Source organism: Pteronotus mesoamericanus, unplaced genomic scaffold, assembly GCF_021234165.1.
Source record: "Pteronotus mesoamericanus isolate MK-2021 breed Mesoamerican mustached bat unplaced genomic scaffold, CSHL_Meso_final contig_20, whole genome shotgun sequence".
NCBI lineage: Eukaryota > Metazoa > Chordata > Mammalia > Chiroptera > Mormoopidae > Pteronotus > Pteronotus mesoamericanus.
In genome coordinates this window covers 33,554,662-33,568,433 of record NW_026555085.1, presented here as the reverse complement: position 1 = coordinate 33,568,433, position 13,772 = coordinate 33,554,662, and positions in this window count along the sequence as shown.

Here is a 13,772-nt window from a genome sequence, read left to right as displayed (position 1 = left end):
CCCATTTTTCATGTCCTTAGTGGTCACTGTATATGTTTTTTGTAAAGTGTCTGTTCTGTTCAGATCTTTTGCCCACAATTTTTAAGTCATTTGCCTTATTTTTTGAGTTGTGAGAGTTATATACATATCCTGGATGCAAGTCCTTTTCCAGATATATGTCTTGCAGAAACTGTCTTCCAATCTATGGCTTGCTTTTCCAGTTTCTTAGTGGTATCTTTTGAAATGAAAAAGTTTTTCATTTTAATAAAATCCAATTTATGAATTTTTATGGATAGAGTTATGTTCAATTTACAAAGTCTTTGTCTATCCTTAAATCTTGAAAATTTTCTGTTTTCTTCTATAAGTTTTATATGTTTAGATTTTGCTCTATGTCTATGATCCACTTTGAATTTATTTTTGTGTAGAGTATGAATTAGGGGTCAAGGCTAAGTTTTTCTCTGTTTGAATACCCAGGTGACCCAGCACTATCTACTGGCAATAATATCCTTTCCTGAACAAATTACCTTGGCACTTTTGTGAAAACTCAGTTGACTCTATAAGTTGACCTATTTCTGAACTCTTTTACTCCATTCTATTGACCTATTGGTTTACTCTTACACCAAGGCCACACTGCCTTGATTATGTATTTTTCAAGTAAGGCTTGAAATCCGGAAAGAAGTGACCAAATTTATTTTTATTTTAAAGAATTATTTTAGCAATTTTAAGACTTTTACATTTCCTTAGATCTATCAGAGTCAGTTTGTCAATTTCTGCAAACAAGTCCTGGGACTTCCATAGAATCTTTGGATCAATTTGGGGAGACTAAACAGCATAACAGTATGAGTTTTCTAGTTTAAGAATATGGTATTTTTTTTATGTTTTTTCAGTTTCTCTTAACAATATTTTCTAGTTTTCAATGTACAGATATTATACATATTATATTAAATTTATTTCTAAGTATTTCAGATAGTCTGTCTTTGAAGTTGACTACTGAGGGAAACAATCTCATCTATTTATTCATTATATTAGTTTAATTCCTAGAATAAGAATTTCTTCAAATTGGTGGTAGTGGAGGAGAAGTGATAACAAGAGAAGAATAATTCCCATATAAAACCATTTCCAGTTATAATTCCCTGCCATATTAGGAAAAAACATTTCTCGATGAAACATCATTTTATCCCAACTTGCAAGAATGTCAATATATACGCATACTAGAGAGACTAGATGTGTACAAGTCTCCCTGGCATCAATAATGAAGTCTTTGCAAAATGATTAGGTCTTTAAAGTTGAAAGCAGCTTTTCTGTGGTGGATAACCCAGTCTGTAGATCTACATATAGTTACTACTCCAAATTATCAAATTTATCACATTAATGAGCCCTTTGAAAATTTTTCCTAGGGCAGGATATTTCTTTTTGCAGAATTCCCATACTTTTTAGTTTGAATCAGCAGCAACATTTGTGTAATTACAGAACATGTGTAGGAAGCCTAAAAATTAAAAGTAGAGAGAAATGTTATCAGCAGAGTTTTACCTGGGTGTACAAAATTCTCTTAAAAACACTTTTGGGAAATCCAGCCACCCCACTGATCTTTTTGCTTTCCACACAAAAATATTGATGATAAAGAGGAAACTAATGTTCTGGACCATTAAATATTATATTATTTCTCTTGCCAAATTCCCTGCTGGATAGTTTATAGATTTTCCTTAATTTAAAAAGTTGATTATGCAAGATTCCTGAAAGAATTATATTAAAAATATAATAATAACATATTAACTTATACAGCTTCTTTTATTTGTGATATCAATTTTTTTCTTATAACCATCAAATTAGACAAAGAAAAATTAGGTGTTGTTATTATCTAATAAGGAAAAAACTCTAAATAAAAATCAAAGAGAAGTTCACAACATATAACAGTCTAGCTCTGTGTCTTTTCTTTCTTCCCTTTTTTCTTCCTCTTTTGAATTTTGCCCTTTAAAAGAAACATTCAGAAACCACAAAATATTTAAAAATACCAACAGTAATAGTTATATTAATTACTCTGTGCTAGGACTAAACATTACAATTCCATAACTGTCAGACATCTGCAAGGTATTATTGTTCCCTTTACAGAGAAAGAAACTGGAGCTCACAGAGGGTTAGTAGCTTTCCCAAGGCCACAGGAAGAAATCAAAGGGATGGCAATCAAGTCACAGAACCCAATTCCTCTCTAGTAATTAATTCAGACCAAAAAGTGACTATAAAGGTAGACATTAGCATGTAGTTTAACAGATCTTTCAACCTGCATCTTGTAAGAAATTACACAGATATTTGGTCTTATAGAAAAGGCAATGTTGCACCATGGAAAGCGCATGGAACTAGGGGGCTGAGAGATCTGGATTAGGTATAAACCTAAACAGCAAACTGTCACAAAATTGAAGGAACCTCTTTAAACATGTTTCTTGATGAGTAAATGCAGATGTTAGACTCCATGCTTTCTAAAGTCTGTTCCAACTCTAGATTCTACTCCCCCGACCCCCAAAACACATGTGTCTCTTATTATACGGGTAGTATCTTTCTTGTTTTCCTACATAAGTGACCTTTCCGGCTCAGATTTGGGTCTTTAGAAACATCCACAGATGCATAAGAAAGCCAGGTGTCACACTTTACTGGGTAACCCATGTGGGCTGAAACCTGCCAGAGGGAGACAGAAGAATGAGCATATATCAGCACGTCCAGTTTCCCGTTTTACAGGAGGGCCCAGGAGAGCCCATGTTGTCCGTGACCCTACAGGGGCTCGGAGTCTAAATGATGTGGCTGTACTGGTAGGAACTTCAAGACGCAAGGCTGTCAGCTTCATCATGAGTACCTTTAGGTTTAAGTCCAAATAGAGATGAGACCAGTTGAACTTTGGCGGTTACCAATGCAGGAGCAACCTCGCCCAATTAACCCACAGTTGTGCCCAGGGAGCATTCAGGGGGCATTCTGTGGTGTTTTAGGCCGCCACAAACATTCAGTGAAACCACCGTAATATGTCCATGAAACCATGCTGGGCAAGAAAAGAGAGAGGATAAAATCTGAATGACTAGTAACTTATCGAAAAAAGCGGGGGTGGTCATTCCAAAGAGGCTGTTATTACAACTTTGATTCAAATTTTGAATAGTTCTAAATGTTCAAACCAAAAGGAGAAGTATAGACATGAAGTGATACCAAAAGTTCCCTTTGGCAAGTCTAAGATGTCCTACCAATCCGCAGGGCTAAGATGAGCTGTTAAGAAATAGCTGCTACATTTCCTTCATGCTATAGCATAGGGACAGTCAATAATACTGTAATAACTATTGTATGGTGTCCGATGGATACTAGTTTTATCAGGGTGATCACTTAATAAGTTATATAAATGTCTAATCAATGAGTTGTACAGCTGAAACTAATATAATATTGTACATCAGCTGTAATTGAAAAAAAAAAGAAACCCAAGAAATTTTTCTTGTTTTTTAAAATTCTCTTAAAATAGAATCTTAAAGCTGTAAAAAAAAAAAAAAAGGAAATGAGTGCTATATTCTCTTTACATATCTGAGTTTAATGTGAGTGATTTTGTAAACTTAGTACACTTTTTTAATTTGAGTTCATTACCACAAGCTAAACAAGAACAAAATGAGGAACCACCCTTTTCACAAAGTCTAGTTTAGCTCAAATGTTTTTTCTGAATATATAACATACTCAGCCTTTCTTAGAAATGCTCATAAAGAATGAAGGTTAAAGGAATTTGGGTGACCACTGGCTTCCATCCATGAAAACTTCTGTAGGGGTCTCATTTAATGAAACCTTAAGGTCAGTGAGTTTTTAGTTTCAGTTTGGTTGTCAACATGTGGGAAAAAAGAAAAGCTCACATCAAAGAAGTAATACGACCTGAAAATTAAACATCAAGGGGAAAAGCTATTTCTTAAAGTGTAGCCTTTACTGTCAATCAGAATTCTGCTCTTAAGTGTAAAACCAGAAGGAAAAAAAAAAAAAGGCTTTTTTTACCTTTACTCTGAACTTCCAAGGGAGTTGCCTTTATTCTGCCAAATGCTCCAGATTCTTCTCTTACAGGGAGACCTGTCTCATGCTCGCACTTGTTTATTTCCGAGCTTATAACTCTCAGGATGGACACAGGTACTTTGTTGATCCACTGAATATAATTTTAAAATTACTTCATCTAATTTAAAGTTTCAAAACAGGCAGTAAAAGTAGGACCATGAACTTTCTTTCCTCTTTTTAACCTCAAATTTGAAATTTCTGTTAAATCAGTTTAAAACTCATTAATGGCATGTGTTACTTAAGTGGCCCAAGAAATCAGGAAGAAACTATGATCTATGTTTGTTGAACAAAGCATTAATACTTATGAAATGTTTCAATATAAATCTTTGCACTGACATACAAATAATTCATTGTGAGGGCTATTTATCTTGAGGAAGACATTTTATTTCAGAAATGGATCCAGAAATAACTATCCATTCACTTATATGTCCTTTTCAAGATACCACTATTAAACATTTTTTAAATTTAATTGGGGGAGAATTACATTTTAGCAATGAGTTTTCTAGTTCAAAAATATGGTATCTTTCCTTTGTACTGTCTCCTAAATTTCTTTTAATGATCTTTTGTAGTTTTGGGTATACATATTTGCATATATTATGTTAAGCTTACCTCTAAGTATTGACTGTTTATTGTTTATTATATACTAGCCCCTGTGTTAGGCACCCAAGTTGCAAACATACACTATGGCATCTTGTGAAGGCTACATTCTCTCTGAAGGCAGAAGGAAAATTAGGAGTATTTTGCAATAGATAAAGGTCTACGGAGGCAATGGGGATGCAATGAAGGGGGTGGATTTCAGATGAATTTGAGTAGAATCAACAGAATTTGGTGTCAAACTGGATGTGTTGACATATGAGAGTTCCAAAATATCTCCCTGGTTTCCAGTTTGTGGATCAGGTGACGCTATTCAATGGGATTAGAAATGTCAGAGGGAGAACAATATAGCTAGCTCCACATCACTCCAGAATGAAGCCTAAAGGAGCTACTGTGTACAGAAAGGTACATGGTCAGAGACAACCATATTCAAGTCCATTTTCAGAGCCTCAGTGGGGTTTTTTCCAAATGGAAATATTTAAACCTGCTTCAGAACCCGCTAAATATAAACATTAGCTAGTGGAAAATATGCTAAGTGGTGAGAAATCTCTTTAATGGGAGGGCTCTAATGTTGGATTATTACAGCAATAGGTCAGCTCACTGTTTGGGCTAATGCTTTTGAGTCTATTTTAATTATTAAAGCATGCTTATGAGTTAAAAAGGGGACCCCTATAGCAAACACACTGACTAAAGAGCCAGGGGCATGGGTTCCACCTTCAGCTCTTGCATCTGCAGCATTTGAGGGAGGAAAGTCATGTCACCTTTCTTCATTACCTGTAAAATTGGGATCCACACTCACCACCCACTCCAAAAGTCTGTAATTTCCCTTCCCATATCTGGACATTGAAATAGAAAAAATGAGGGGAAACTGGTTGAAATGAATGCCAGAGAAAATGAAAATGTTCAACCTCTATTTATGTCAAGGAGAATTTATTTCATGCCTTACTTAAATATAGTATGTGTCTGAAATTCTGAAAGGATAAACAGTTGAACAAGACAATGGCCCAAGAACCCTGACCCCATTTTAATCTCACAGTATGAAGACACTTACAATTCAGAATATTTTTTAGCACAAGATTATTCATCTGCCTAGTTCCAAATTGCAAAGGAGAAAAAAAAACAAAACAATGGCAAGTGGCCATGATATTCTTAGAATTAAGTATATACACATTTTTAAATAGTGTTAACTGTCAAATGGATTTCCACTAAAATATAAAGTAAATATCTTTTGGAGGGTTTGAAACTAAAATTGCCTGCTTTCAACAAGAGTCAATACTGATAGTATCCTAAAAAACAAACTAGTCCTGATCCTGTTCAAAAGGGCTCAGTTCTGCCTCGTACTCTAGCTCTTTTCTTGGCGGCGAAGGGAAACCAGTTCAAAAAAATTAAGGAAGTAGTAAAGAGCTGTTTTTGTCCATGCATTATATTCACAGTGAGGGAAATTTTCTATCCTGTCAATAGCAGTATGTCTAATATAAAATTATCAGTTCCATACATGGCAGCTTTTTTAGAAAGAACTACATTAAAAGTATAAGTAAAACTTAATTCAGGGGTGTCCAACCTTTTGGCGCCTCTGGGCAACATTGGAAGAAGAATTGTCTTGGGCCACACATTAAATACATTGCGACATGTAATCACAAAAAAGTCTCAATGTTTTAAGCAAATTTATGATTTGGTATTGGGCCACATTCATAGCCGTCCTGAGCTGCATGCAGCCAGCAGGCCACAGGTTGGACACCCCTATGAGATGTTTCAATCTGTAAACTTTATAAGCATAAATTAGAAGATTGGATTGATCTCCTTTGAGATAAATGCAACACATGTCTGTTGTGCCCAAAGATCTTATGTTTTTCCTAGAACACTATCAGCCACTGTAAAGGAGTATCTTCAATATGACCCTGACATTCGCCTATATGCTAATCCTTCCAAGAAATTCACAAAGTAGATGCATTACCAACGAGAGACTAGAAACCCTGAGAATATATGTGACTTGCGCACAGCCACACAGCCAACTATAAATGATGATGCTGCCGGATGGACCCAAGTCTATCGGCCTGAAAGCCAGCTCTCCCCCATTTAACAGAACACCCCTTTGCCTTTACTTTTTTACTACTTCAGGGCTTTTTCTTGATCTCCTCTTTCTGATAACAGTTAAATCATCCATTCAAAAATCTCAGACAACCTCAGCACTCTAAGGTAAACTGTCAGATCTCATTTGCTTCGTGTCCTCTACCATTTCTTTGTTTATTCCTTTCTCCTTTAACCTCTTCCTTTTCTAAAGCTGAGAGTAGATAAAACAATGTATTTCAATCACAATAAAAATGTTATTCACCATTTGAAAAGATTTGTATATTCCTTGGTAGTACTGAACAATACACTAAGGTTATAAAATAGCAGAATACTGACTATGATAGCAAAATTAATAAACCCAGTCTTCCTGAGTAGTTAAGTCAAATCCATGCTGGTTTTCTAATCTCTCTCTCTAGTAACCTATTTTAAAATGTTCTTTCAATTAATCCTAGGTATTTGTAGGGATAACCCCAAAGGCAGGATAATCCTTGTATCAGTCTGACTCCTGAGTCCATCACAATTGCGAAAATCTAAAGTCACCCGCCAGCCAAACTGCTCATCATCACTTTCATCCAGGTTGGGATTTCTGTGCACCCCTGGAAGACCAGCTTGCCTGCTTTGCATTCGCTTGAGGCTTAGAATAAGAACATGTTATAAATCTTTTCTCCAAACTCTCTCATATTAAATTTTTACATCCTTGAAATGCTGGCTCAGTCCTGAATTTTTCACTCTACTGAGAATCTCATTCTCTTAAGATTTTATATTGCCTTCAGATATTCAACCTTTGGGAAAAAGAAAACCTCTCTATATTCTATTACTAGAATGTGTCCACTCTTCCCTGATGACAGTAATTGCTTGTGTGCATTCCTCTTTACTAAACAATTCACCCCAAAGGCCGCAGTTAAAATCATGTTCACTCACCCCTACAGCAATTCATCCTCTTTCTCTCTCTCTCTGTCTCATTCTCAGTTATGCACAATGTGATTTCATTCTCTTACTACAGTTTATTCTTAGTTTTCTCATTCTCTCTTTCCAGCCTGAATAGGTAGTACAGCCAAGCTTAAGTGTTTTTCTTCCTCATCTTCACCCACATTGTCCTGTGATATCAGAGCAACCTCCTCACTTTCACCTCACAGCTGCATTTTTATTTAATCAAAAGTTTTACATTTTAGGGATTCCAAAATGGCTGCAGAGTAGCTGGAAGCTCTGGCCACTTGCTCCCAGCCCCAGACCGGTCTTGCAGCTAAACCACAAGCAATCAACTTGAAAATCCAGTTGAGTGTGTGGGAGAGCGTGTGTGAATGAGCGTGTGCACAGGAGAGTGCATCAGTGCCTGTCCCCCTGTGAGGGCACTTGAGGGAAGGCAGCCCGGCTCTCAAGGAGCAGCCGCTCCCGCTGCTGCCACCCAGCCCAGCACTTCTGGCTGCACAGACTTGGAGTGGGAGCCATTTTGTGGAATTCACAAAATCCCCTTCATGGAAAAGGTACCTAAGCAGCTGCACCTCAGCACCTGAACTCGCCTGTGCCGTCCGTGCTGGGCCGGACCACACACACCACCACCACTGGGAGCCAGGATCTAGGCACTGCGGTGTTTTGCAGGGAGGGGGCTGTCACCTCCCCAGTCTTGGGTGCCACTGGAACCGTGAACTGGATAGAGTCTAACTGAGGAGGCTGCAGATTGGGCAAGGAGCCAGGATCGCCAGGGGCAGAGAGAGGCAGCCCAGGTGGCACTGGCTGCAGAGACCGCGGCAAGAGCGCAGAGGCAGAAGCCTAAGGCTGAGGCTTACTGGAGGGAGTGGCACCAGCATCTTGCCACCATCCCATGTTATAAGTTTTGCTGCTGGACTCTTCCCTTCCTTCCCCATCCCCATCAGGGTGATATGAGACTTGAAAGAAGATGATGTAACTTTTTTGGTTCTTTATTCAGTTTTGCTGTCTTGATGTTCTGTTTTTCTTCTTTCTTTCCATCCTGCTGAGGATCTTTACCCTTACTGAGGAGACAGCAACATAAACAGACGTGGGGCAGCAGAGACTGGTGGTAGGGCCTAGCCAATCCATACACTATCCTGGGAAAAGACTGGTGCTTCCCACTCATGGGCGGGCCACAGAAACACCCTGCAAGCATCTGGCAGATCCAAAATCAGGGCCCTGGAAGTCTACCAAGGGCCCTGCCCTGCTGAATACAGGGAAATAATCCAAGGCAGGCTTAGACTAGTGGATCAGGGACAGGAAACACACCTACCATCTTCCCCAAAGCCTAAAAGGCATCTGCCAAGAGAGATCCAGGAATCACAGCCCCCTGTTTCCACCAGAAGCCCTCGCAGAAATACTCAGGTCTGCAACTAGTCAAAGACTGACAGCAGGCCAATAGGTGGAAACAGGCAGAGGAGGATCCTGTGGTAGCTTGGGATGTTTGCTGACACATTCCTGGATGCAGAGTTGATAAAGGCCAGCTTTTCAGAACATCTTGGCTCACCCTGGGAGCAGCCAAGCCTAAGCAGGGATCAGCCACAAATGGTGGATTGCTTGTAGCTTCGAAAAGGTGGCCAAGAGCCAGAGGTGGACAGCACCTGACATTGGCTTACAACAGACTCAGACATCAGAGTAGTATCCAAAGGGAGAAACCAGAAGGCAAGATCTAAATTCTGCTAAGACAAAACTACTTCGTTTATTGGTCATTATTTTCATTATTTTTTTCTTTTTTTCATACTTTTCATTATTTTTATCTATTTTTCCTTTTATTTTTGGTGCTGTAATTTTTCTTATATCCTATTCTAATCTTTGATTACTCCATTGTTCCTTCTTCTCTCCTTTTATTATTTTTGTTACTTTTTCTCTGTTCCTTTTCCCCATTTTCCTCTTTCAATTCATTACAAGTATTAGTTCTCTTCCACTTTCTCCTTTCATAATCACTTTCCTTTCCTTTGGTCTCATATTGTTTTCCTTTTCCCTTTCTCTACTAGTCCATTTCTCTTACTGCTTTTATTATCCTTTGCTCTCTTGTCATTGATTTTGCTGTGGTGGTCAGAGGGGTTGCTTGTTCCAGTGTTGTTTTGTTTTGTTCTGACAGCACCTATACAACAGCATACAACATATGGTGGAGGTTGAGCCTCTTAGCCAGCTGGAGGGGAGTTCCCACCAACAAATGGACCAGTAACAATCAGAACCCATATATAACAGATGAGTCCACATAACCCACACAGAGGACATTCCTAGAATATCCAGATAAGGAAATCAATGAGTCTGCACCACTGGGTCCCACAGGACTCCTAACACATAAGGCCACTCCACAAGACAGAATCAAAGCAGATCAATCTAATACATAGGAACAAACACAGAGATAACCGAAATAGGGAGATGAAGAAACAACCCCCAAATGAAAAAAGTGAAGGAATTTCCAGAAAAAAGAGCTAAATGAAGTTGAGGAAAACAATTTATCAGACACAGAGTTCAAAGAAATGGTTATAAGGATGCTAAAGGAACTAAATGAAAACTACAAGGAACTTAGTAGGAACTACATCAGCATGAGAAAGGACATAGAAATCTTGAATAAAAACCAGCTGAAAATGAAGAATGCAATATACAAGATGAATAATACACTAGAAGGAATTTAAAGCAGGCTACACAAAGCAGAGGATCAAATCAGCAAGCTGGAAGACAAGGTAGAAAAAAAAAAAAAACAACACCCAATCAGAACAACAAAATGAAAACAGATTCAAAAAGAACAAGATAGTTTAAGGGAGCTTTAGGACAACATGAAACATAACAGTATTCACATCATAGGGATACCAGAAGGAGAAGAGAAGCAAAGGATAGAAGTCCTGTTTGAAAAAAAGCAATGACAAAAAACTTCTCTAACTCAGTGAGGGAAAAAGTTACAAAAGACTGGAAGGGTTCCAATCAAGACAAACCCAAAGAGGCCACTTCAAGACACATCATAATTAAAATGGCAAAATTTAAAGATAAAGAATCTTAAAGGCAGCAAAGGAGAAACAGCTAGTGACATAAAAGGGAGCTCCGATAAGGCCAGCAGCTGATTTCTAACAGAAACACTACAAGCCAGAAGGGAATAGCAAGGATCACAAGTAATGAAAAGCAAAGGCTTGAAATTAAGACTACTCTACCCAGCAGGATTCAGTTAAAATTGAAGGCAAAATAAGGAGCTTAAAAAAGTCTAAAAGAGTACATCTCTACCAAGCCAGCATTGCAAAAGATGCTAAAGGGACTGCTTTAGGAAGAGGAAATGGGGTAGGAGGGATACAGGTACAAAGGGGAAAAAGTGGCAATAAATAAGTACCTACTGATAATAATCTTAAATGTAAATGGATTAAATGCTCCAATCAAAGACAGAGGGAAGCTGAATGGATAAGAAAACACAACCCACATATATGCTGTCTACAAGAGACACCTCAGAATAAAAGATCTACACAGGCTTAAAATGAAGGATGGAAATACATACTCCATGCAAATAGACATAAAAAAAAAGTTTGGGTAGCAATACTTATATTAGACAAAATAGACTTCAAAACAAAGGTCATAATAAGGGACAAAGAAGGTCACTTTATAATACTTAAGGGAATAGTCCAACAAGAACATATAATTCTTCTAAACATATATGCACCCAATATAGATCCATCTAAATATATAAAAAAATACCAGAGGACTTTAAGAAGGAGATTGACAGCAATACAGTCATCATATGGGATTTTAACACCCCACTGTCAACAATGGATAGATCTTCCAAACAAAAATCTACAAAAATATTGCAGCATTGAATGACACTCTAGATCAAAGGGTTTAATTGATATTTACAGAACATTTCACATAAAAAAAGCAAAATATGCATTCTTCTCAAACATACATGGATCATTCTTAAAGATAGACTACATGTTAGGACATGAAACAATCTGCAAATACAAGAAAATGGAAACCATAACAAGAATCTTCTCAGATCACAATGGCTTGAAAATAGAAACCAACCTCAAAGAAAAAACTCAGAAATGTCCAAATACATGTAGGCTGAATATCATGTTATTAAATAATGAATGGGTTAACAATGAGACCGGGGAAGAAATCAAAAAGTATCTAGAAACATATGAAAATAAACACCCAACCCGAAACCTATGGTATACAGCAAAAGCAGTCCTGAGAGATAAATTCATAGCAATACATGCCTTTCTAAAGAGGAGAGAAAAATCTCAATCAGCGTAAATCTACATCTAAAAGAACTATAGGAACAACAACAAACAAAGCCCAGAGCAAGCAGAAGGAAGGAAAATCAAGATCAGAGAATTATATTACATGAGACTAAAAAAAACAAACAACAACAACAAAAGCAATTCAAAGGATCAATGAATCCAGGAGCTAGTTCTTTGAAAAGATAAACAAAATTGACAAACTGTTAACCAAACTCATCAAGGAAAAAAGAGGACCCAAATAAATAAAATCAGAAATGAAAGAGAAGTAACAACTTATACCACAGACATAAAAAGGGCTGTAAGAAATTACTATGAAGTATATGCCAAGAAATTGGACAACCTGGGCAAAATGGATAAACTTTCAGAAACATGCAATCTTCCAAAATTGGATCAGGAAGAAGCAGAAAATCTGAATAGACCCAATAACAACTAGAAAAAATGAAGCAGTAATTAAAAATCTACTGGTATACAAAAGCCCTGGACCAGATGGCTTCACAGGTGAATTTTACCAAACATTCAAAGAAACTAACACCTATCCTTCTCAAACTATTCCAGAAAATTCAAAAAGAGGGAGATTCCCAAACTCTATGAGGCAGTATTATCCTAATCCAAAAACCAGGTAAAGATACAACAAAGAAAGGAAATTACAGGCCAATATCTCTGATGACCTTAGATGCTAAAATCCTCAACAAAATACTAGCAAACTGGATCCAACAATACATTAAAAAGATCATACACCATGATCAAGTGGGATTTATTCCAGGGATGAAAGGATGGTACAATATTAGCAAATCAATAAATGTGACATATCACATTAACAAAATGAAAGACAAAAATCACATGATCACACCAATAGATGCAGAAAAAGCATTTGATAAAATCCAGCACCCATTTATGATAAAAACACTCATCAAAGTGGGAATAGAGGGGGCATAATAAAGGCCATATATGAAAGAACTATTGCCAACATCATACTCAATGGGCAAAAACTAAAAGCATTTCGCTTAAGATCAGGAACAAGGCAAGGGTGCCTGCTTTCACCACTCTCATTCAGCATAATACTGAAGGTCCTAGCCACAGTGATCAGACAGAAGGAAGAAATAAAAAGCATCCAAATAGGAAAGGAAGAAGTAAAACTGTCATTATTTGCAGATGACATGATAGTATACATAGAAAACCCTATAGGCTCCACTAAAAAACTTCAGCCTAATAAATGAATTCAGCAAAGTAGCAGGATACAAAGTCACTATTCAGAAATCAATGGCATTTTTGTATATCAACAGTGAAATACGAAAACAAAGAGAACTAAGAAAAAAAATCCCATTTACTATAACAACAACAAACAAGTATTAGGAATAAATTTAACCAAGGAGGTAAAAGACCTATACTCAGAAAACTATAGAATACTGAAGAAAGAAGTTGAGGAAGATACAAATTCATGGAAGCATATACCCTATTCATGGATTGGAAGAATTAGCATCATTAAAATGTCCATAACACAAAGTAATCTATAGATTCAATGCAATTCTTATTAAAATAACAATGGCATATTTTACAGATCTAGGACAAATACTTCAAAACCTTGTATGGAACCAAAAAAGACCCTGAATATCCTCAGCAATCTTGAGAAAAAAGAATAAAGTTGGAGGGATCACAATACACAATATAAAACTATACAACAAGGCCACTGTAAACAAAACAGTCTGGTGCTGCCATAAGAACAGACATTTAGATCAATGGAACAGAATAGCGAGCCAGAAATAAACCTGTGTCTCTACGGTCAATTAATACTTGACAAAGGGAGCACAAGCATACAATGGAGTAAAAATAGCCTCTTCAATAAATAGTGTTGGGAGAACTGGATGAGTACATCAA